Genomic DNA, 23,407 nt, shown 5'->3' on the forward strand with positions numbered 1-23,407 from the left:
CCTGAAAGACAGAAAGCCAGCAGGCACTAGGGGTCAAACCTCCCCGTGACACGAAACAGAATATATACCAGTAATATAAAAAGAGGATCGGAAGCCGGAGGTATGAATCCGTCAGATAACTTGTCTCCACAAATAACCACAATCGCACGTCATTCATCCTGCAAGTCTGTTAAAGCTTCCAATCACAATAAACAAAGCCAAATTCTCTACAACCGTTCCTCCACACGTCACCCATAAAACTGAAATATTGTGTCGTGTTAAGGCTGGGTTCACCACTGCTTCGTTTTCGGTTATGGGGATATATATTTTGCTAGAAGGGCTACACCAAGGCCAATAGTTAGGATAAATAAAAACCAATGTGTCGGAAAGAAATAGACAGGACAGTGATTATTGACTTGGAGCAATACAAAGTTATTGCAAGATTTCACAATAGTACAAGGCCACTATGTTACAGCATGTGTAGATCAATTACATGAATGAATAGTTACAGATTAAGAATATGAGTAATGAATTTAGTGAGAAGCGGGAGTGCCGGGCTGTTGTGTTTCTCTGTATCGTACATGTAAAGTTGTACCACATGGCCAGATTTTACCAGGAGAGACGGAGAGCAAGGCAGGTAGTTGCCGAGTGAAGTTCTGAGTGGAAAGAAGGGTGAGCGTGGTCGCCCACTCGGTTTTAAGCCCCTTAATGAGGTAGGCAGAGCACCAGTAGGCGTAGGTCGCCTGAATAGGCAAATTTTATTGGTTTAGACACCACTACAGGTGAGGAGGGAAGAGAAATTGAATATTATTGGAAGCGGCACTGGTACAAATGAGGAAGGATGAGAAATCGAATACTATTGGTAGCGGCACGAGTAGCCATGCTAATTCTGAGAACAAGGTGGGGAAAAGCCATGAGGGAAGGAAACTACGTGTGTAGGTGAAATGCAGAAAAGCCACTAGGGAAGGAAACCACGTGTGTAAGTGAAATGCGAGGTACAATACTTTGTGGTGTAATATACGCCACAGCACTCCCCCTTCCCCCCTTTCTGTTTATGGCAACAAAACAGGAAGAAAAGAGAAAAAAAATGATTAAGGTACAAGGTAATATATATATATATATATATATATATATATATATATATATATATATATATATATATATATATATATATATATATATGGGGGAATGTGAATTTAAGAATTAGAAATACTAAATGTTACTTGAAAATAGACAAAGAATTGACTTGTGAAAATCGAGTAGTAAGTTTTACTTTATCCCGGCTTACTTTGCCGATTCTCTAAGGACAAGAATTTATAACCTTTTTCAACAGTACACAGCAGAAACTAATTACTTACGAGTGCTGTTTATTATTAATGTTAGCCTTTCGAGAAAGTGACTCCACCCCTGACAATCAATAACTAATGCAAATGATAATAGACAGGTTCTTGCTGGTGCTTAACTCCTGGCTGGTACAATGGATTTAAGTTTGGTACAAAAGAACTATCCTAAGTACCAGTTATGGATAATGTAAAGAGTTTGTGCAAACTAGGAGCGGCAACTAAAGTAAGCTTAATGTGGAGAAATAAAACACGATTCTAAATACATTAAGCTCAAAGAAAAGAACTGTAAATTTATTGATTACAATAAAAGAAATTTGTGTTATATGAATCTCAAAAATTAATTAAAAAAGGGAATACACGGTCACTAAGGGACTCATGAATTAAAATAACAAAGGAAATACACTCACTCGCTCATTCAAATGCTAATCGAACTTATGCCTAGAAAAACAAACAGAAATACTGGTCTGTAGAGTAACGGAGCCAAACGAAAGACTGGGCATCTGCGTGATGAACACCAAGTGCTGCTATTTGCTGCAACCTCACTTAGCCGATCACTGTCTAGGTGGAGATTCAGGAATTTGCTGTTCAACAGAGACGTTGCTCTCGACGCTTGACACAAACAATCCTACCCTCTAGGCCACCCAAAGCTGATTAAGTTCAAACAAGGAAATGAAGTAGGAGCTGGCCATGTTTGCCGGAAGTAGGAATGGCCTAACTTCAACAGTCAACGGAGAGAGGGTGAATGATATAGACACACAATATATCAACCAGTGAAAGCACTAATGTTGTGCATAAGAATGGTCACTTATGAAACAGTGACAAATGTTCTGAAAACCATCCCGATCGAAGTGCATACAGAGACGGTTGAACTGAATGATGCCCAGTGAGAATTCCACTAGAGTTCGTGGTTTTCTCACCAAAGTACAATGTCACTAGTTTGTATAAATACACTCACACGAATTCGTGACATTACACCCCATCAAAATCAAATTTTTCTTCAGAATTTTTTTTTTGATATATATACATATAAATCCAAACTCAGTCACACAAGATTCACACTGTGGTGTGTGTACTATCCTGCTACAGGAGAAAATCACAGTCGTCAATGAGTGAAAAAACTCGTATTTATGTTAATAGAAGCAAACTTGAGGAAAAAACTCCGTAACATCAATGAAAAATCCTGTACTCAGGTCAAACTGAGCGATGATTTGCTACATGCTACTTTTACATTAACAAATAATTGTTCTGTAGCATAGTGAATGTAATACACGGTGTAGTTCTGAGAGTTGTAGTGTAACTGTACCTATGTGTAAAATGTTATAATACAAATCAATAGTAAATAGAGACGACGAGGCAGAAGAGAAGAGGCGGCAGCATGCAGCAGAGACAATCAGCTTATCTCCATGGGAAAACTGCTACTCCCGCCAACTGTACCTGCGAAATCAATCAAGGTGAAGCATCAAAAGTGCCAGTGCGACGAACAATATTTATTAAATTACAATTCTCTCGCTGCCTAATAGTCAGTGCATGTGTTATAAAAAGTACGCCCTAACCGAAAATTTTAAGTGACAACCAAAGCTTTGTACATTGGAGATCGCCATTTTTTTCTTATTGGATACATTATTAACCAGGAAACGTAGCCCCAAGACAGAAACTCAAAGGACCCTTGTAGTTTACTGGTTAAACCTACATTATTATTAACCCGCTCCATCCCGGAGACGTGAAAGCACGACTTCACATGATGTGCACTCATATCCTGGAGACATAAATTAACTCGGCAACATTGCAAGGTCCCTCAATTTTCAATTTAATTTGTACAATTTTCAATTTTTGCGAGTGATTTTTGGCACGTATACACGGGACACCTTCCTCTACAAGATGCCAGGCAAGGACAATGCCTTATCCAGCATGACCTCCTCCCCCCCCCTGCATGACCTTTTCTCAGTAATTCACCTGTTATCAGTGACCTGGCCAGTAAAGCCATGTCATGCCACGGTACGAAATTCAGGGCCAGAGTGATTCCCCAATCGATGACAATGTGGAGGACAAACATTAGAGGAAGAAACAGTCAGAAATGATGATCAGGTAATGTGGCAAAAAAAATTCAGGAATGATGATGAGTTAGTGAAGGAAACAATGCTTATAATGCCTATATTACCGTTTGAAAACCAGTATACTCTCGTACTACATATAAATTCGTACCAAATAAATAAATAAATACCGTTTATGAGTGGTGTGGAATAGTTATCCTCCCATAGAACTCGTTTTCTTTGCAGCCAGCCTGATAGAAAACCCTGTAAGGTAAGGAAGTATTCCTACCTGGATCGAGTATTTTAAACCTGAGGTGAGCGATATCTCTATGAATTTTTGATGTTTCTCACCAAAAGCCGATGTTTGAGCCAAAAAAAAAAAAAAGGTCCAAAAATGTCGGGACTGGGGGGTACCACTGCCCAGAAAATGTTTGGATGGGTGTGGGTTAACCAGGAAATGTGGTCCCAGGACAGAATCTCAAAGGACCCTCATAGTTTACTGGTTAAACCTAACTCTACACTTATGATTAATATTGGCAAGCTGAGAATCCCTACACAATCTCGGGCAGGTCACATATTAACACCCAACGTGGTGTGAACACTCATGTGGATAATGTGCATTCTCCGGGAATCCTCAGAGAGGCCCTCAGCTCGAGACACCACATGGTAATTTAGACACGGCATCGGATTGCCTCTGCAGGGGTCTCGAACTTTCCCCTTAACCTACGGTTCATATGTATGTACAGACCCTGGACATAATGTGTCCTGTGGGGCCAACAGGTGAGAAGTCAGATCTGCACCCACATTACCACTGCCCTCTCTTTCAAGTGACTCAGAGATTATGGGCGTGGATTCAAATGGCATAGGAAGGACATGCCCCTGATTGGTGGTACGTTGACACATTGCAGGAATGCACGAACCTATCTATTTCCTGTCTCATCCCTGGCCAGAAAAAGTCAGCACGGATACGGCCTTGGGTTTTCCTTTTGCCCATGTGACCTCCTGAGACTGAACAATGACCCCATTCTAACATTGCTTGGTGAAACTTTGCGGGAACGACAAACTGCAGTCGAACCTCGCCCTGGGGTGTTCATGACTCACGGAAGAGCCGTCATTGTTTACGAAGGAACCTGGCTTGGCCTCCCCGTGAATACTTAATCACTCTACCCTTTTGTTTCTTCCGCACGGCAGCAAGTGTTGGGTCAGAGTGTTGTTCTTGGACAACATCTTGGCTACAAATCAAATCTTGTGGCGATGCAATGGTCACCAGGGTGACACAGTTCAGAGCCTTGGCCATGGCTCGTGTTAATGCAGCCGAAGTCTGAGTAGCGTCATCTATGGTGCAACTGTACTTGGCACCTGCCATGTTGCCTATAATAAGGTCAAATAAAGGTTCTGGCATGACAACTGCAAGTGTCATACCAGTGTAAAGTGGAGATGCCACCTGGATACGTGCCTCAGGGAATAATCTCACTGATCCATCAATAAGCTGAGCTTGGATCTGTCGACCTGTGTACTCCTCAGGCTGAACTAGACTCTGCCTGACAGAGCAACCTGAGGAACTATTGTCTCTCAGGACCTTTACAACTGTCTCCCACAAACCCTGGCTGAACAAGGAAGGCACTGTTACCTATAGGAGGGCCGGTGGAGGAAGCAGCCAGCCACTGATGAGGCTGCTGAATGATGTGGCAAACATGGTGCCCTGAGAACTAGATACGTGATGGGTTGTACTCACCATCTGAGAAGATGGAGCATTGACCACCTGTGGCGGAGAGTTCACTGTCACTGGGGGACTAGTGAACTGTGGAAAAGTACATGTGTTGCTAGGGACAACACCACTGTACTGCTGTTGAGGAATGAAGGCTGCGTCAGCCTCCTGCCTCTGATACACTAGGGCTAGTGCTGAAAAAGATTGTCCCGATTGTTGATTGCTTGGCTGATACTGCTGCTGGTTAGGGTACTAGTTGTACCGCTTCCAAGCAGGTTTCTGTGTATTCTGCCCCTGGTCCTTCTTCTGCGGTTTGCTTGGATCGTGGCCATTATTCTGAGAATGGCCTTAATGTTGGGGTTCAATCTGAGATGGTTTCCTAGACCTGTCAGATTTCCTGTTCCAGGTGTGTTGCTTACGAGTTTGATATCCGTACTCAGTAAACAATGCATCAGCCTTCTCCACCATTTGGCTGGCATCCCTTACCTGGCAGATCTTAAGCTGAGCCATAAGCTCAGCAGGCCACGACTTTTCTAGCTGCGTGCACAGCATAAGGTCAATTATCCCTTCTCGTGTGGGAGGGGTTTCATCTTTCTCCATCCACTCATCTAAGTAAGCAGTAAGCCGATCAAGGAACTGAACAGCAGTCTCCTTTTCATGAAGACTGCTGTTCAGTTCCTCCTGGCGTCATCAACCGTGAGATCGTACGCTTTGATGAGAGCGGCCTTCATCATCTCATACGTGAGATTGTCTCCACAAATTCTGTGGAGAATATCGAGGGCAGGGCCCTCAAACAAGCTAAGAAACTGGAGCCACTTAGCTGCCTCATCCAGCTGGTACTCCTGCGCCATCCCTTCAAAACGAGCTATGAACGGCTCAATTCACTCGCCATCCTTGTATGAAGGAAGCTTGAGGAGTGGGGCTGCCAGAATATGTGCAGGAAGAGCACTCGTGGAGCTTGGGTTGGCTGCACCAAATGTGCCTGAAGCCTAGGAGTCTCGCTTGAGCTTCAGCATCTCAAGTTCATGTTTTTCAAGTGCCTCGCGCTTGGCACGTTTGTGTTCTCGTTCTCTCTCTTGTTGTTGTTGCTTGTATTCGCGTTGTTCTCGTTCGTGTTCACGTTCTCTCTCACGTTATTCGCATTGTTTTCGCTCGTGTTCACGTTCTCACTCACGTTCCTTGCATTGTTCTCGCTCATGTTTGAAAAGAAATCTACGTTCTTCACGGGCATCACTATTACGCTGCTGTTCATAACTAAACCATGAGAGCACATACTCATTGATTTCTTGGGGATCGCTAAGCCGCATGTCTTTGGCTTCCTGTACATATATATTAGTAGCCATGGTGCTAACTCAGCTAAGGCTGAGTGGACTAAAGACTGAGTACTGACTGCTGTTCTGCAGAGAAATGCTAATATTCAAAAGTAAAGAATATAGGCACAGGTTGGTGGTGACCAGTTTTATCTAGTTAAATTGATAAAGAAAATAAGAAAAAAAAATGCAACTGACTGGGAAAACTATTACGTAAAATAAATAGAGATGAATTAATAACCACCAGTAAGATATTGCCTATTGACTTTAATGATAACATATACCTAGGTGTGAGTGAATGAGTATTATTTCGTTAATAACTTTAGAGCTAGGAGTTAATATCCTGGAATGAGGTTGCCAGATGTCATGGGGGGATGTGAATTTAAGAATTAGAAATACTAAATGTTACTTGAAAATAGAGACAAGGAATTGACTTGTGAAAATTAAGTAATAAGTTTTACTTTATGTGGCTTACTTCGCCGATTCTCTAAGGACGAGAATTTATAAACTTTCTCAACAGTACACAGCAGAGACTAATTACTCACAAGTGCTGTTTATTAGTACTGATAGCCTCTCGAGACAGTGACTTCACCCCTGACAATCAATAACTAATGCAAATAATAATAGACAGGTTCTTGCCGGTGCTTAACTCCTGGCTGGTACAACAGATTTATGTTTGGTACAAAAGAACTAGCCTAAGTACCAGTTATGGATAATGTAAAGAGTTTGTGCAAACTAGGAGCAGCAACTAAAGTAAGCTTAATGTGGAGAAATAAAACACGATTCTAACTACATTAAGCTCAAAGAAAAGAACTGTAAATTTATTGATTACAATAAAATAAATTTACATTATATGAATCTCAAAAATGAATTCAAAAGGGGAATTCACGGTCACTAAGGGACTCATGAATTAAAATAATAAAGGAAATACACTCACTCGCTCATTCAAATGCTAATTGAACATATGCCTAGAAAAACAAACAGAAATACTGGTCAGTAGAGGGACGGAGCCAAACAAAAAACTGGGTGTTTGCGTGATGAACACCAAGCACTGCTATTCGCTGCAAGCTCACTTAGTCGATCACCGTCTAGGTGGAGATTCAGGAATTCGCTATACAACGGAGACATTGCTCTCGATGCTGGGCACAAACGATCCTACCCTCTAGGCGACTCAAAGCTGACTAAGTTCAAACGGGGGAAAAGAGGTAGGAGCTGGCCGTATTTGCCGGAAGTAGGCGTGGCCTAACTTCAACGGTCAACGGAGAGAGGATGAACGATATAGACACGCAATATATCACTCAGTGAAAGCATTAATGTCGTGCATAAGAATGGTCACTTATGAAACAGTGACAAATGTTCTGAAAACCATCCTGATCGAAGTGCATACAGAGACGGTTGAACTGAGTGATGCCCAGTGGGAATTCCACTAGAGTTTGTGGTTTTCTCACCAAAGTACAATGTCACTAGTTTGTATAAATACACTCGCACGAATTCGTGACATTTAGCACCTCAGGGTATCGTAGGAGAAATGTTTACGTCCCTTCCTGAACAAGTTAGGTAAAAATAAGGCAATCAGCCCATGACACTCCGCAGGTTATAGAGAGAAGACCTGAATAGGCCATCAATCCTCGCTGCACACCAAAATCCCGTCAAATTTCCAGAGTGAGGTTCAAGTGTACAATCACCTGACGCCGTGGAGGAGAAAAACCTTGACCCCAGAAAATATTTGTGAGAGAGAGAGAGAGAGAGAGAGAGAGAGAGAGAGAGAGAGGAAAAAGTGTAGGGTGAGAGGGATGGAAAGTGAAACGAAGAGTGGTGGGAGGAGAATGAGGGCACACACACACACACACACACACACACACACACACACACACACACACACACACACACACACACACACACACACACACACACACACACACACACACACACACAAACACACGTGGTGTGGTGCGAGCAAGGAAATGAGGAACCTGTGGCTAAGCCGATGGAAGGGAAGAAGGAGCAGGAATACAAATGAAGCCTAGAGAAAGTGAGCTGCCAGGGAAGAGGAGGAGGGAGAGGAGTAGCAGGAGAAGGGAAAGGAAAAAAGGGGAAGGAAAAAGTGGAGGTGAGGGAAAAAGAGGAAATGAACGAAAAACAAGATGAGAAGGAAAGGGAAGTGGGGAAGGAAAAGGAGGAGGGGAATGAAAATGACGGGGGGAAGGCAAAAGAGGAGGGGAAGGAAGATGGGAAGAAGGAGAAGGAAAAGGAGTAAGAAGAGGAGTGGAATGTAAAGGTGAAGAAGGAAGAGAGGAGTAGCAGGGGAAGGGACAAAAGGAGATGGAGGACGGGAAGTTGGTGGCAAAAGATGAGGAGGAGTGGAAGATGGTGACAAAGAAGCAGAAGGATGAGGTAGAGGAAGAAGAGAGACAGTGATCATTGAAATGAAAGAAGCTGAGGAGTAGAAAAAGAGTAATGGAGATGGAGGAGAAGATAGAGAGTAGTAGAAGAGGGAAGAGGAAGAATGAGGGGAGAGTGAGAGAGAGAGAGAGAGAGAGAGAGAGAGAGAGAGAGAGAGAGAGAGAGAAACGTATGGGGGGGAGGATAGGTGAGGGCTAGGTGGAAGTGGACAAGGTTAGAGGATGAAGCTTGAGAGATGACAAAAAGTATGGGAGGTGGATCTGCAGCAGTAGAATATTTGCAATATAAGGGCTTAAATGATACCTTTGCTTTATAAAGGTATTTGCAACAAAAGAACACATGCAATTAAGAGCCACTGCTACTTAAAAGCCTAAAAGCAAGGAGCTTAATGCAAATTTGCAATTCTGTAACATGTGGGCTTTTCTAAATAGTCAAGTCAGCTTCACTGTGAAGTCAGAACATGACCCAAATATTATCTCCAAAGGCGGCTAGACTTCAATACATAGAAGTTTAGAGCAAATACATTTATGAAGTAAGTCTGACGTCCTTCTCCGGTTGCTTCACTCTTTGTTCCATACTTGCTATGGACTAAGAGCTAAGTTTTTGGAGGGCTTGGCTGATGACTTAGAGAGGGGGTTGAACCTGAATCTCTCAAGGTCAGGTCAAGAATTTGTTGCTAGGGGAACACTTATCACCTCATCTATCCCTAACAATGAAACTGCCTATAAGCTGTTCACTCTAACAATGCGTCCAACTTTCGTATTTCCATCTTGAATGCTGAGCGGTAGCAATAGATTAACAATTAAATATAGTGGTATTCAAGAAGAAATTGAAGGGGAAAGTATGTTGAGCCCTAGTGTTTAATTCTGTTTTAAATTACGGGTTAATATAATGACCAATAGTATGGTCGCACCTAGCTTACAACTCCACTGATCACGGAGATGCACAAATTTCTCTGCCAGGGCAAGGCGGTGTCCTTTCTTTAAAATGGACAGGAGTTGGGATATAAGAACTGGGGAAGGTGTAGGATAGTTCATGGAAAGGCAAATGGGGTTGAATCTTATTATGTGGTGTTTTCATTTACAGGGCACGTCTTTACGATTTCCCAGTCTGCCCTCTTTCAGCTAGGAAATGAGGCTGAAGAGGAAGAGGAAGAGAAGAGATGAGGCGTAACGAAAAGAAAAAGAAGAGAAGGAAGAAGGGAGATTTATGTTAGAAGGGCGGGGAAGGGAAAAACCGGGGAACAAGGGGAGAGAGAGAGAGAGAGAGAGAGAGAGAGAGAGAGAGAGAGAGAGAGAGAGAGAGAGAGAGAGAGAGAGAGATTTAAAGAGAATAAAAAAGGGAGATGATAGGGAAGACGAGTAGAAGAATCAAATTATGTGTGAGAAGAAAGAATGACAAAGAAGGGAGAGAGAAGAATATATTAAGAGACAAACGATGGAGGAATGTGAGAGATGGAGGGAATACATTTTCCCAGGTAAGAAGAATTAATGAAAAGGGAGAGAGAGGTAAGATCAAAGGACGGAGGAGGATAAGAAATTAATAGGGAAAAGGTGATGTGAGGATGAAGACGGATAATGGAGAGGCACTGGAATAAGGGAGCGAAGTAGCGTTCGTATTAGAAAAACATAGTACGTGAATGTGTAAGAAAGCACATAATTTTTTACAATCATGAAACTATTGTCATTGTTCGAGGTGATTATCATACATCTCACACCAACGAGTCAAGCCAACAGTGATACAGAATAGCAGGAGATACAGAATACGAGAAGAAAAAGAAAACGGACAATGAACACATTACACATAAAAGTGCAAAATTAAACGAGAAAGGAGAAGCAAGTAAATATTTCTATCTATCTGTCTATAGGCAGACGCCTTAATCTCGTAAGGGGTGGCCACAAACAAATCGTCTCCATGTCACCCTGTCCCCTGCCATTTCGCTGCCCTCCCCACAGCTCACCCTCCCTCTCTCTCATATACCTCTACACTCCATCCCTCCATCTCATCCTCGGTCTTCCCCTCTCTCTCGCTCCCCTCCATTTCACTCACATACACTCTCCTTGTTAGTCTCACGCTCTCCATCCTCCTCACATGGTCAAACCACCTCAGTGTATTTCTCCTAATGCTTTCTATCACATCCACACCCACACTACAACGCTCTTTCACTTCCTCATTTGTCAGTCTCTTTATATGTACAGTACCTCCCCTTGCTTCCTTCAAATAACTCATTTTCCTCCTCTCACTGTCGACTTGTGTCCTTCTAACGAGGTCCAAACTTCGCTTCCATACGTTAGAGCTGGCATCACAATACCATCATGCAGCGACTTTTTTACTTCCATGCTCACTTCCCCATTTCCTATCACTGCTTTTAAAGAACCAGCAACCTTTCTTCCCTGTTGAACCCTTTCAAGCACTCCGTCCTCTAAGCGTTCATCCTTACTTATCACACTACCCAAGTACTTAAATGCAGTCACATCTTCCATTTCCTCACTACCTAGCTTCACTGGGCATTCAATGACTTCATTTCGATTGAGGACCACAACTTTACTTCCTTTCATTAACCCTTCATTAGTCCTGTGGGGTATTCAAACGTGGTTAGTCGGGGGGGGGGGGGTGTTACAACACCCTAATACAAAAATACATGTACTGTTACTAACATATAAAATATATTCATACTGCCGCTTCAGCATATCTCTGCAATCACTAATGAAAAGATTGAATGCCTTGTAGGTGGTGTTTATTAATTTTTAATAATATAATGAAATAAATTATAATATCAGTAAGAAAATAACAAATGGACTCATAGTTCATTTATCAGGTAAACACGCACAGGAAAATAAATTTTGTGATTTTTAAAATCAGTATAATGATAAACAATATGCAAAAGTAAGATTAAAAAAAAATCTATATCACAATATGATCTAAATGGTTAGTTTGACTGGGTGACTGGACACCCCTGGGAGGGGAGTACCCCTTTCTCTCACTACAGCAGAGACAGGACTAAACCAATCCGCATGCTCCCTCTCCTCACTGAATCAGGAGAGTACTGGACAGGAGAGAAATATTCAAATTACAGGCTAGGAAATATGAGCTTTTTAAAAAAAATGGGGTGACAAAACACTTCACATGACTAATGAAGGGTTAACCATTAGATTCCGTTTCTTACATACTCTTCCAAACTCATTCACCAAGACTTGCAGTTACACTTTATCTTCACTTAACAATACAGTATCATCTGCAAACGGAACAGGAAGTTTCCAAATGCTGCCCTATCTCATTAGGGCCCCTCCAATATCCACTGGCCTACTTCATGTCTCTTTTATGACTTCATCCATAAACAGTTTGAATAACCACGGTGACATGACACACTCTTAATTCAGTCCAACATACAGAGAGAAAAATTCTGTCATTTCACCATTCACACGCACTGCTGCCCTAGCGCCCCAATACATTCTCCTCATGGCATTCAACAGCTTCCTATTTACTCCAAAAGGTCAGAAAAAGATTAATTTGAATATGCTGAAATGAGAGGAAAAACAAGAAGCTGATAAGATATCTATCTATCTATCTATCTATCTATGGATAGATAGACAGATAGACCTATATATATATATATATATATATATATATATATATATATATATATATATATATATATATATATATATATATATATATATATATATATTGTTACGGAACAGAGAAAGATAATGTACACTTTAAGCGAGAATACTAAAAATCACTACTGTCCCGTAAAGTTCCAGGTTCAAAACAAAAGAGTTAGGTAAAATTACAGGTTAAAGTTTAATGCTCAAACTAACAACAAAACATTCAGGACTCATAAGGATAATGTAATGGCAAATAAACAGGTTAAATATATGGTTAACTGCAATAGCCTCTGTTAACACGAAATTAGCGAAAGTAAAATTTATCTAAGTCAGCCCTGATAAAATGAAAATACACCAGGTAATGCTCAGTTAATGCAAGATAAATTATTACAGATACAAACTATTATCAAAAATGACTTACATAAAACCCAACATTAATCAAAAACCTCACTAGGCCTAAGAATTAACCTTATGCTACACAGTACAAGAAAAAATACAACAGTTATACTCAAATTACACACAGCTGCTAGATGTTTGGAGATTTCTTGAGCACTCACAATAATAATATCTGTACAGGGGAGGACAGAGATGTGAACAAAATGAGGAGCAGATCTAAGTGGCAATGATGCAGAGAATGAGCTCATTATATAGGGGCCAGCAGAGCTTGATACAACTTGTAAGAAGGACGCGCAAATGAAGCCATGGGGACAAAGAGTTGACAATCCCGCTCTGACTAACAGAGAGAACGACTTACTCTACTATAACGGTAGAAGGGGGGAACTGAGGCAGAACACGCTCGTGATCAAACATGCAGCATACTGTGCGTTAAAATTACACAAAGGATGATGAAATCATAGGCTATGTAACACCTCCCCACAAAGAAAAAAGAAATTTACAAAGGAAATTTCGGTATAACTTTAGAAGTAACCAACGTTACCGATTTTCATTATATTACGTCCCTGAACTATTCTAACCAAGACTTACCTTTTAAGGCTAGTTTGAGTTGGGGGAGCTAATTTTGTAGGGGTGGTCATATAGTGGCTTAGGTTAGGCTATCTCTCAGTAGCGGATGAATGTCGCGCCATATTGGCTGGTGCAGGAATGTGCACTAGGTCTGTCAGGCCCTAGGTTAGGTTAGGTTAGGTTAGGTTAGTTTGGGTTAGTGCAGAATAGTGTGTTTTCAATTAATTTTGATCTTGATTTGGGGGGATAAACCCACTTTTGGAAATCTTACTCAAAATTACAAAAGGGGGATTTTCCCCCCAAAATGAAGGTCAAAACTAATTAAAACATGGTATTTTGCATTGGAAACCATAAAAATAATAATAAAAGAAACCGTTGGTTACTTCTAAAAATTTACCGAAATTTCTTATTACTCTAAAACAATCTGTATATGGCATTACAGAACATGCAAAAGTCTTTCCTAGTGTTACAAAACATGAGATCTCCCTAGCACGTTCAGTCATAGGTACTTGCCAGTATCCCTTTAACAAATCAAACTTACTTATGTACCTAGCCTTTCCGATCTTGTCTATGCAATCTTCCACACGAGGGAGAGGGTAAGTGTCTGTTTTAGTTATCTGATTAACACGTCTGTAGTCGATGCAAAGCCGCTGTGACCCACCTGGCTTAGGGACCAGAGTGACAGGAGAACTCCACTCGCTCTGACAGGGCTCAATCATCTTGTGGTCCAACAGGTAACCAAGCTCCATCTGGATGAGAGGAACTTTCACTGGGTTCACACGGTAAGGAGGCAATTTAATTGGCTTTGCGTCTCCAACATCGACATCATGCATCAACACAGTGGTTCTTCCTGGAGTGGCACGGAACACTTGCGGGTACTCCTGCAGTAACGCCGAAAACTCCTGCCTTTCCTCGGGAGGTAGATGAGAAAGCTTAGTCTGGAGATCATTCATGATATCAGGATTCTTCCCCAAACTATCTCTCAGGCTCATACTGCATGGGAGAGCTTCACTTGCAGACTCGGGTGGAACAGCTACAGTGCAGACTGGATTATTTTCGTCCCGCCTGTGATATAACTTTAGCATGTTGATGTGACATAGTTGCTTGCTCTTTCTACGATCTGGTGTGGCGATGACATAGTTGACATCACTGAGTTTCTTCTCCACGAAATAAGGACCACTAAACTTGGCTTGAAGAGGTTCCCCATGAACTGGTAGCAGAATCAAAACCTGATCTCCTGGCTGAAAGTGGCGTAACCTGGACTTCTTATCATACCAAGTCTTCATCTTCTCCTGAGCAGCTCCTAAATTCTCTCTCACCAACTGTAAAGCAGTGGACAGCCGTTCTTTGAACTTCATCACATACTCCAGCAGGTTGACGTCATCTTCCTCCGACAGCCAGCATTCCTTGAGTAACTTAAGGGGTCCTCTTACTTCATGGCCAAACAGTAGTTCAAAAGGTGAGAAGCCCAGTGATTCATTTGGAGATTCTCTTGCGGCAAATACAACAAATGGAAGACCTTTATCTCAGTCTTTCTGATGTTCCAAACAGTATTTCTTGAGCATCGATTTGAGTGTTTGATGATATCTCTCCAACGCTCCTTGGGTCTGGGGATGGTAAGCTGAAGACGTGATCTGGGTGATGCCCAACTCTTTCAGAGACTGCTTGAAAACATTTGACATGAAATTACTTCCCCGGTCGGACTGTACCTCCATGGGCAGACCAAACTTTGTGAAGAACCCTAGCATTTCCTTAACCACGTTCTTTGCTGAGATATTTCTAAGTGGAATGGCTTCAGGATAACGAGTAGCCATATCAATCAGGGTCAACACATAAGAAAATCCTGAAGAAGTCTTAGGAAGAGGGCCCACAATATCCACCAACACACGGGTGAATGGCGCCTTAAAAGGAGGAATGGGAACTAGAGGTGCAACCTTTTCGGTCTGATTACACTTCCCCACAACTTGACAGGTGTGACAAGACTTACAATACCAGGAAACATCCCTGAAGATACCTGGCCAGTAGAAGTGTTTCAAAATGCGTGCCACAGTCTTCCTCACTCCAAGGTGTCCTGCCAAACTGGAATCATGAGCCACTCTAATGATATCCTGCCTACAAACACGAGGGATGACAATTTGATGTACAACCTCCCATTCACAGTTGGCTGATGCTGTTGGGGGTCTCCACTTCCTCATAAGTACTCCTGACTTTACATAATAACAAGTAGAAGCACCGGCTGACTCTTCTTCACTGTAAGCAGAGTTAGCTAGACCTTTCAACTCAGGGTCAGCAACCTGCAACTCAACCAACTCTTGACGAGACAAATTATCAACACTACGGGGTACTGCCTCATCTGGTGAATGGTCCAAATTAGCAAGAAAAGTGTCAGCTAGGATAACATCATCATCATCATTATCCTCTAAATCACCAGTAACTTTAGACTTAGCCCTAGTGACAGCACATGCAGGGAACACATCAAGGACATCACAATCCTGGGTCGCAGCCACTGGCTCACTAGACAACGGAGGAGCTGGACACACTTGACTTCCACCAATATCATTTCCAAGTAAGAAAGTTACACCTGACATTGGGAGTGTCTCAACCAACCCAACCATAACGGAACCATTAACAAAACCAGACTCTAAATTCACTCTGCACAGAGGGACAGAGAAGTAAGTATTCCCTACACCTTGTAAGATTACAGTTTCATCAGAGGAATTAACATTAGAGCCTAGAACACTGGTCAGCATAAGGGATTGGCAAGCACCTGTATCACGATAAATTTTAACTGATTTCCTGTCATTACTGTCCAGAGGACTGACAAAACAATCAGACAGGAAATTAGCACATGAACTCTTGAGAGTGTCACCCACGTTACTGCTCAAAAGAGGAGCTCCATCATGAGAATTTAAGTTACCCCTCAAAGCAGGTTCAGTTAACTCAGTTAAAGAATTCTGGGAACTCTCAAGAGTGGACACTAGACCAATTGACTGAATATTTAAAGACTCCTTTTTGTTCACATCACGCTGTCTCCTGAAACATCTCTCCATAGTATGACCAAGCTTACTACAATAAGTACATTTACTTTTCTGAAATCTAGAGGTGAAGCTGGTATTTACTTCCTGAGAAACATCATCCTTATTCTCTTTCCTGTTACCTGTACTCTGAGTAGAGGCAACGTACTTACTCTCAGCTTTCCCTTTTTCTCTAGAATATCTCTTGTGAGTGAGAACATATTCATCAGCTAAAACTGCAGCATCAGACAAATTATCTATTCTTTTCTCATCAAGATATAGGCTTACATCTTTACTAATACAACTTTTGAAGTCCTCCAGCAAAATCATCTGCTTAAATTTGTCAAAATCAGAATCCACATTCTTAGAATTTAACCACTGCTCTAACAGATCTTCTTTGATTCTTGCATACTCAACATGGGATTGCTTATCTTGCTTGTAAGTTGTCCTAAATTTTACTCTATAGGCTTCAGGAACAAGCTCATAGGCCTTAAGAATCAAGCTCTTAACTACATCATAATTATCAGATTGATCCTGAGGCAAAGATGCATAAGTTACTTGAGGTTTACCGGTGAGAACAGTTTGAAGGAGTACTGGCCAATACTCCTTAGGCCAATTAAAACCTGTAGCTACCCTCTCAAACAACTGAAAATACTTTGTTAAATCAGATTCATTAAAAGGAGGGACAAGTTTAACATTTTTAGCCACATCAAAATCATCAGAACTAGATGATCCAGTTCCACCTTGTTTCATGCGATACTCATGGTCTGCCTGAATCCTTGCAATTTCAACTTGTGCCTCAGCCTCTTTAGAACGGGCCTGAAATTCAGCCTCCTTAGCACGAGACTCCTGCAGGGCTAGCTGTAACTTAGCTAATTCAATCTGCGTTTGCTCATTTGGAGGAGTTACATTAAACAAGCTTTCATTAATCATGTCAACAATTTGATCTTTAGAATGATGAGAGCGAACAGCAATTCCCAATTGTTGAGCAACAAGCTTAAGTTCATTCTTTGTTCTGTTTTCTACATCCAACACTGTTTGCACATTTGACAAAAAATCTTTGGCTTCATCAAGTGTAGTAATAGTAGACATCATGAATAAGTAACAGTCACAAAATATCGAGCAATATCCTTATGATAATATCCTGAATATCCTGATAAGAGGTCGCCAAATTTATGTTACGGAACAGAGAAAGATAATGTACACTTTAAGCGAGAATACTAAAAATCACTACTGTCCCGTAAAGTTCCAGGTTCAAAACAAAAGAGTTAGGTAAAATTACAAGTTAAAGTTTAATGCTCAAACTAACAACAAAACATTCAGGACTCATAAGGATAATGTAATGGCAAATAAACAGGTTAAATATATGGTTAACTGCAATAGCCTCTGTTAACACGAAATTAGCGAGAGTAAAATTTATCTAAGTCAGCCCTGATAAAATGAAAATACACCAGGTAATGCTCAGTTAATGCAAGGTAAATTATTACAGATACAAACTATTATCAAAAATGACTTACATAAAACCCAACATTAATCAAAAACCTCACTAGGCCTAAGAATTAACCTTATGCTACACAGTACAAGAAAAAAATACAACAGTTATACTCAAATTACACACAGCTGCTAGATGTTTGGAGATTTCTTGAGCACTCACAATAATAATATCTGTACAGGGGAGGACAGAGATGTGAACAAAATGAGGAGCAGATCTAAGTGGCAATGATGCAGAGACTGAGCTCATTATATAGGGGCCAGCAGAGCTTGATACAACTTGTAAGAAGGACGCGTAAATGAAGCCATGGGGACAAAGAGTTGACAATCCCGCTCTGACTAACAGAGAGAACGACTTACTCTACTATAACGGTAGAAGGGGGGAACTGAGGCAGAACACGCTCGTGATCAAACATGCAGCATACTGTGCGTTAAAATTACACAAAGGATGATGAAATCATATGCTAAGTAACAATATATATATATACCATCCCACCTTATGGTCATACTACAACCCCACTTCAATATCAATTCGCATACCATTTTATCATTGCACATGCTCATAAAAACTGCAACACTGTTTGGGCATAATCAAGAAAAGACCATATAGTAATAAACATGGTAATACATGGCCATAAACATCACCACTTCACATAGTCATAAACACCACCACACCGCACGATTATAAGCATCAGTGAATAAAATGGTTATAACCTGTGTGACTCCGCATAGCCTTAAAAACCATTACACCACATAGTGTTAAGCACCATTACACCACATGCTTATAACCAGTATTACATCATATGGTCAAAAACTAAATTACGCCACATGGTTGTTGACACCATTACGCTAGATGATCATAATAATTATCACAGCAAATGCTCATACAAGCCAGCATACCACTTAGTTAAGAAATACCACCATACCACACAGTCATCAAAACCACTACACAGCATATTTATGAACACTACCTCTTCCAGACTGTGGTAATTGCAAACACATGTTCATTAATTTTATTCTACAATCATTTAACAACATTCACGATAAGGACATACTTGTTCATAATTATTTTTATGTGGCAAGCTTCTACTTCGTTACGAAAAACGAACCAAATACCAAATTTTTAAAAATTACACAAGCATTGTCATTCCTTGCCACATGTATTTAAACAATTTAGTTGAATAAGGAAAATGCAGGCGTGAGAGAGAGGGAACTATCATGTGCTAACGTAACTGGTGACTGGCACTTGGAGATGAAATTTATAAATTTGTCCAACAACGGGGGTGGGGGATAGACGAGTAATAACCGGGAAGCGGAAACAGCCTTGATAATGCAAAAATCTGATTCTTAAACCCTGATACATTTGTGTCTGATCTACCCTTTGGTATCAGAATCCTTGGGATCTTTATCTTGCTTTAAAGATAGCCAGAACAAAAAAGAGAGGGAACAGAGGTGCGGCCAGGCGACATACATAGGAGGAAAGAATATTATTTCACACTGGTATAACAACAAAACATAATTCAAAGGTTACAAAATAAGGATTCAAATAAACCTAAAGTACATCATGACAGACACAGACTTAATCAGGCATATAATTCTTTTTCCCTTTGGGTCCTGGCATCCCTCTTGGAAACTGCTCACGTCCCCCAGGTTGATAACCAATGCTCTTGGAACAGGGAAGAAAGGTTGCAGGTCAATGAGAGCAGTGATACAGAATAGAGAGGTTAGCATGAAAGTAAACTGATCACTGTATTGTGATAGTGATATTCCCACTCCAACGTATGGACATGAAGCTTGCACCCTGTTGGATGGGTACGAGTCAAGAGTGGGAGGAGGGGAAGTGAGTTATTTGACAGAAGCATGTAAAGTTATATGGAGAGAAAAAAACAGGAAGATGAAGATGTAAAGGAATAATGCGAATATGGTGAAAATGGGAAACGTATTCTGAAATGGTTTGGTCATGTGTAGAGGATGAAGAATGAGGACTGACTGGCAGAAGGTATGTGAGCGTGATGGAAGGGACTAGGGGGAGACTGAAGGGAAAATGGAAGGAAGCGGTGGAGAGGTATGTAAGTGAGGGATGTATGAGTTAGAGTGCATTCTCACAGAGGCTTGAAAGTACCTTTTCTGATGCAAACTCTCCTATTTTGTAGGTCGGGATAATAAATGGACAAAGTTAATTTCATTGGTTCTTTGCCTGGCCATTCCGATTCTCAGTGGCAAATATGTCGTGTGTGGCAGTGAGGAACAATGTGTGCAGAATATATCCCATTAAATGAGACACAGTACTTAAAGGTTTAATCCTGACCTACACGATCAGAGAGTTTGCTACTTAATATGTGCGGTTTCAGTCTCAGTGTGAATGCATCCCTAGAAAGAAGGCGGCCTGATCGCGGAAGACAAACTGATATGACGGTGATTCGTGTTCACCCCTTCCGGGATTACGGCGTCTGGGTATAGAGAGAAAATTTTATATCACTTGTGGGGTAGAGCATCTCGGTCAGCCTGTAAAAGACAGATTCTCAAGCCCCCATCCGATAACCCGTTTTCTCAGTCATTATTACCCGTCTCTGCCTGGGAGGAGCTCGGGGACTGGTATTGTTTTCACTCAGTTTGTCTGTTTGTGTGTCTGTTAACAACTTAGCGCGAAAACTACAGGTGTGATTTCGACAAAAATTACAGGAATTGTGAGCAATGACCCTCTGATCATCTGAACAAATTTTGGGCCATATTGGCCCAAGGGCTAGGCTGTAGGGCCAAAAAATGTAGAAAAAAAAAATCATTTTTTTTGCCTTGACTCCCTTCAAATTCGTCATGTCGACGTGAAACAAAAACCTAAACGTGCATCTTTCAAATCTGCATCCTATAACATGCCTCATTAAATTAGGGGGGTCACCCCTCAGTTAGTGGTAGACGGGTCAATGTCAGGTGGGTAGGGCCTAAAATTTCAAATGGGCATAAACTCTTCAATTTTCACCCGCTTTTCTTCAAATTTGATATGTTGCATCTTAGACTAGATATCCTGTTGTGTTAATACAACAGCACTAAACTGACTACCGGGGACGGGTTTGCTGTGCCTTGGCACCACTTCTTGTTTTCAAACTATAGTGAATCTGTGCATTTTGTTTATCCAGGAGGATCTAGGTTTGGTTTGCTTAGTCAGCAACAGTAAGATTAGATTACCTTATTTTTGTCTGGGTAGATGAGTTTGTTAGGATTAGGCTGGGTTAGTTTATGTCACGCTGGATAATTTAGGGATTATAGTAAAGACAATAAGAGCAATCAAACCGAGAAAAAAAAAAAAAAAAAAACTAGTTCTTGGTGCTGAAATAGTTTCCCTTTCATTTCAGTGCCGGAAAGAGACACCTTTACTTGTTGGGACTGACATTCTCAAGTGACTCCTCTGCCAGGTTATGCAGTGGACCCTTAACTGCCTCTCTGCCTTTCGAAAGAAGGATGGTAGACTGCTGGAGAAGGCTAATCCCACTCTGTCTTCCAATAGGGACACGTTCCTATGAACCTTAGGTCACAACAAAAACAGCAACAACTCGTTCAGCTGGAAGTATGGGCTCCGTACAGCTGCTGGAGGGAAGGGGGGTTTAAGGGAACTTTAAAGATGGACAGAGAGGGGAAGGAGATTTACCAGAGAAAGAGGGATGAGGGGAAGAGAAGAGATTTTAGAGACGAGGAGAAGAGGGTGGGGAGGAGTTTGTAAAAGGTAGAAACGGATGAGGGATGCGATTTTTCAGAGAAGGGAGAGGGGAGGGGATTTTACGGAAGAAGAAGGAGGCAGACGGGATTTCAGAGAAAAGATAAGGGGAGAGCAGCTGGTTTTAGAAGGTAGAAGAAATTGGAGATGGAACTTTAGAAGGAGAGAAAGAGGGTGGAGGGGGGGAGTTATCGCCCTCTGAAACCCTGAAGATCGTAAGCAGGGGATTATATCACTGACATGGGAATATCTGCATGAATACAAGGATTAAAGGTGGGGTGGGGAAATGCCTGATGGAACAAACACTCAGAGCACATGGCAAGGTGTGTGAGAGAGAGAGAGAGAGAGAGAGAGAGAGAGAGAGAGAGAGAAATTGATAGGTGAGTAGGTATATAGATGGATAAGTAGAGAAACTGACAGATTGGTAGATAGACTCAAAGACAGGTGAGTATGTAGGGAGAGAGATAAAATTATAAATAGTACGTAGATAAAGATTTTGACAATGTATAAAAAATGTGCCAAAGATGTGAGAGTAATTACACTAAAGTGATAGTAAATGGATTTACTCATTACTGAAAAACATACCAATAAGAATTTATTTAAGATATTTTTAAAGCCGTTGGTTTTAAGAAAGTTATTTCAGTCAACAGTTTGCCATGAAGGGTTTTCCGAAAATGCAGTAAACTGTAACTCTAGTTGATAGGTGGTATGAAGTGCGTAAGGGTGGATGCTTATGCTCATGGGCTGAAGAAAGGCGTCCGTGGGCTTGAGGGGTGAGTGAATGAGTGGCTTATTTGATTTTAGGCACACATTAAATTTTCCTGTCCTTTTTTGCTTGTTTTATGAACCCTACCTCACCCCACCCTTAAGTGAGAAAAGAGGCCTGAATGATGATGATGTTGCAGATGATGATAAAATAAAGTTGTCTGGCGCAGCATGAAAAAAAAAAAAAAGTGTCATAATAGCGAAGAGTAAGAGATGGAATATCGAAGACCGGAAGCGGCAATTCCTGTTTAATTAATTATTTACTTATTTCATTTTTTTTTTTTTGTGGATCCTAGTAAATTTTGATAACAGTGAATGTACGGTAAGCTTGATGATGATTTAATAGTTATTACTATCATTATTTTTTTCTGTTTGAAGGTTGGGTTGAAACAGGGCTGTGTCATGTCTCCATGGTTGTTCAATCTGTATATGGATGGGGTTATAAAAGAGATACAAAGTAGGACAGTGGATGTTGGAGAGGCTCTAATGAGAGAGGGCAGTGTTTGGGAACTCCCTGTAGTGTTGTTTGCAGATGATACTGTGTTGTTAAATGAAGACGAAGGGGAGCTGCAAGGCTTGGTGGATGAGTTTGGGAGAGTGTGTAAGAAACGGAATCTAAACGTGAATGTAGGGAAGTGTAAAGTTATGGTCTTCGAGAGAGGTGATGTCAGTGAATGTACAGTGAGGTTGGATGATGAAGAAATGGAAAATGTGAGTACGTTTGAGTACTTGGGTAGTGTGATGAGTAAGGATGGATGTTTGGAGAGTGAAGTGCTTGAAAGGGTACAACAAGGAAGAAGGGTTGCTGGTTCCTTGAAGGTAGTGATAAAAAACAGGGAAGTAAGCATGGAAATGAAAAAGTTATTACATGACAGTATTGTGGTACCAGCTTTAACGTATGGAAGTGAAGCTTGGATAAGAGTGAGAGCAGTGGAAATGGGTTATTTGAGAGGAGCCTGTAGAGTCACATGAAGAGACAGACTGACAAATGAGGATGTTTGTGGTGTGGATGTGGATGTAATAGGAAGCCTTAGGAGAAACACATTGAGGTGGTTTGCCCATGTGGAGAGGATGGAGAGTGAGA

Source organism: Coenobita brevimanus, chromosome 7, assembly GCF_032717465.1.
Source record: "Coenobita brevimanus isolate Jiangsu-jjx chromosome 7, ASM3271746v2, whole genome shotgun sequence".
Classification (NCBI taxonomy): domain Eukaryota; kingdom Metazoa; phylum Arthropoda; class Malacostraca; order Decapoda; family Coenobitidae; genus Coenobita; species Coenobita brevimanus.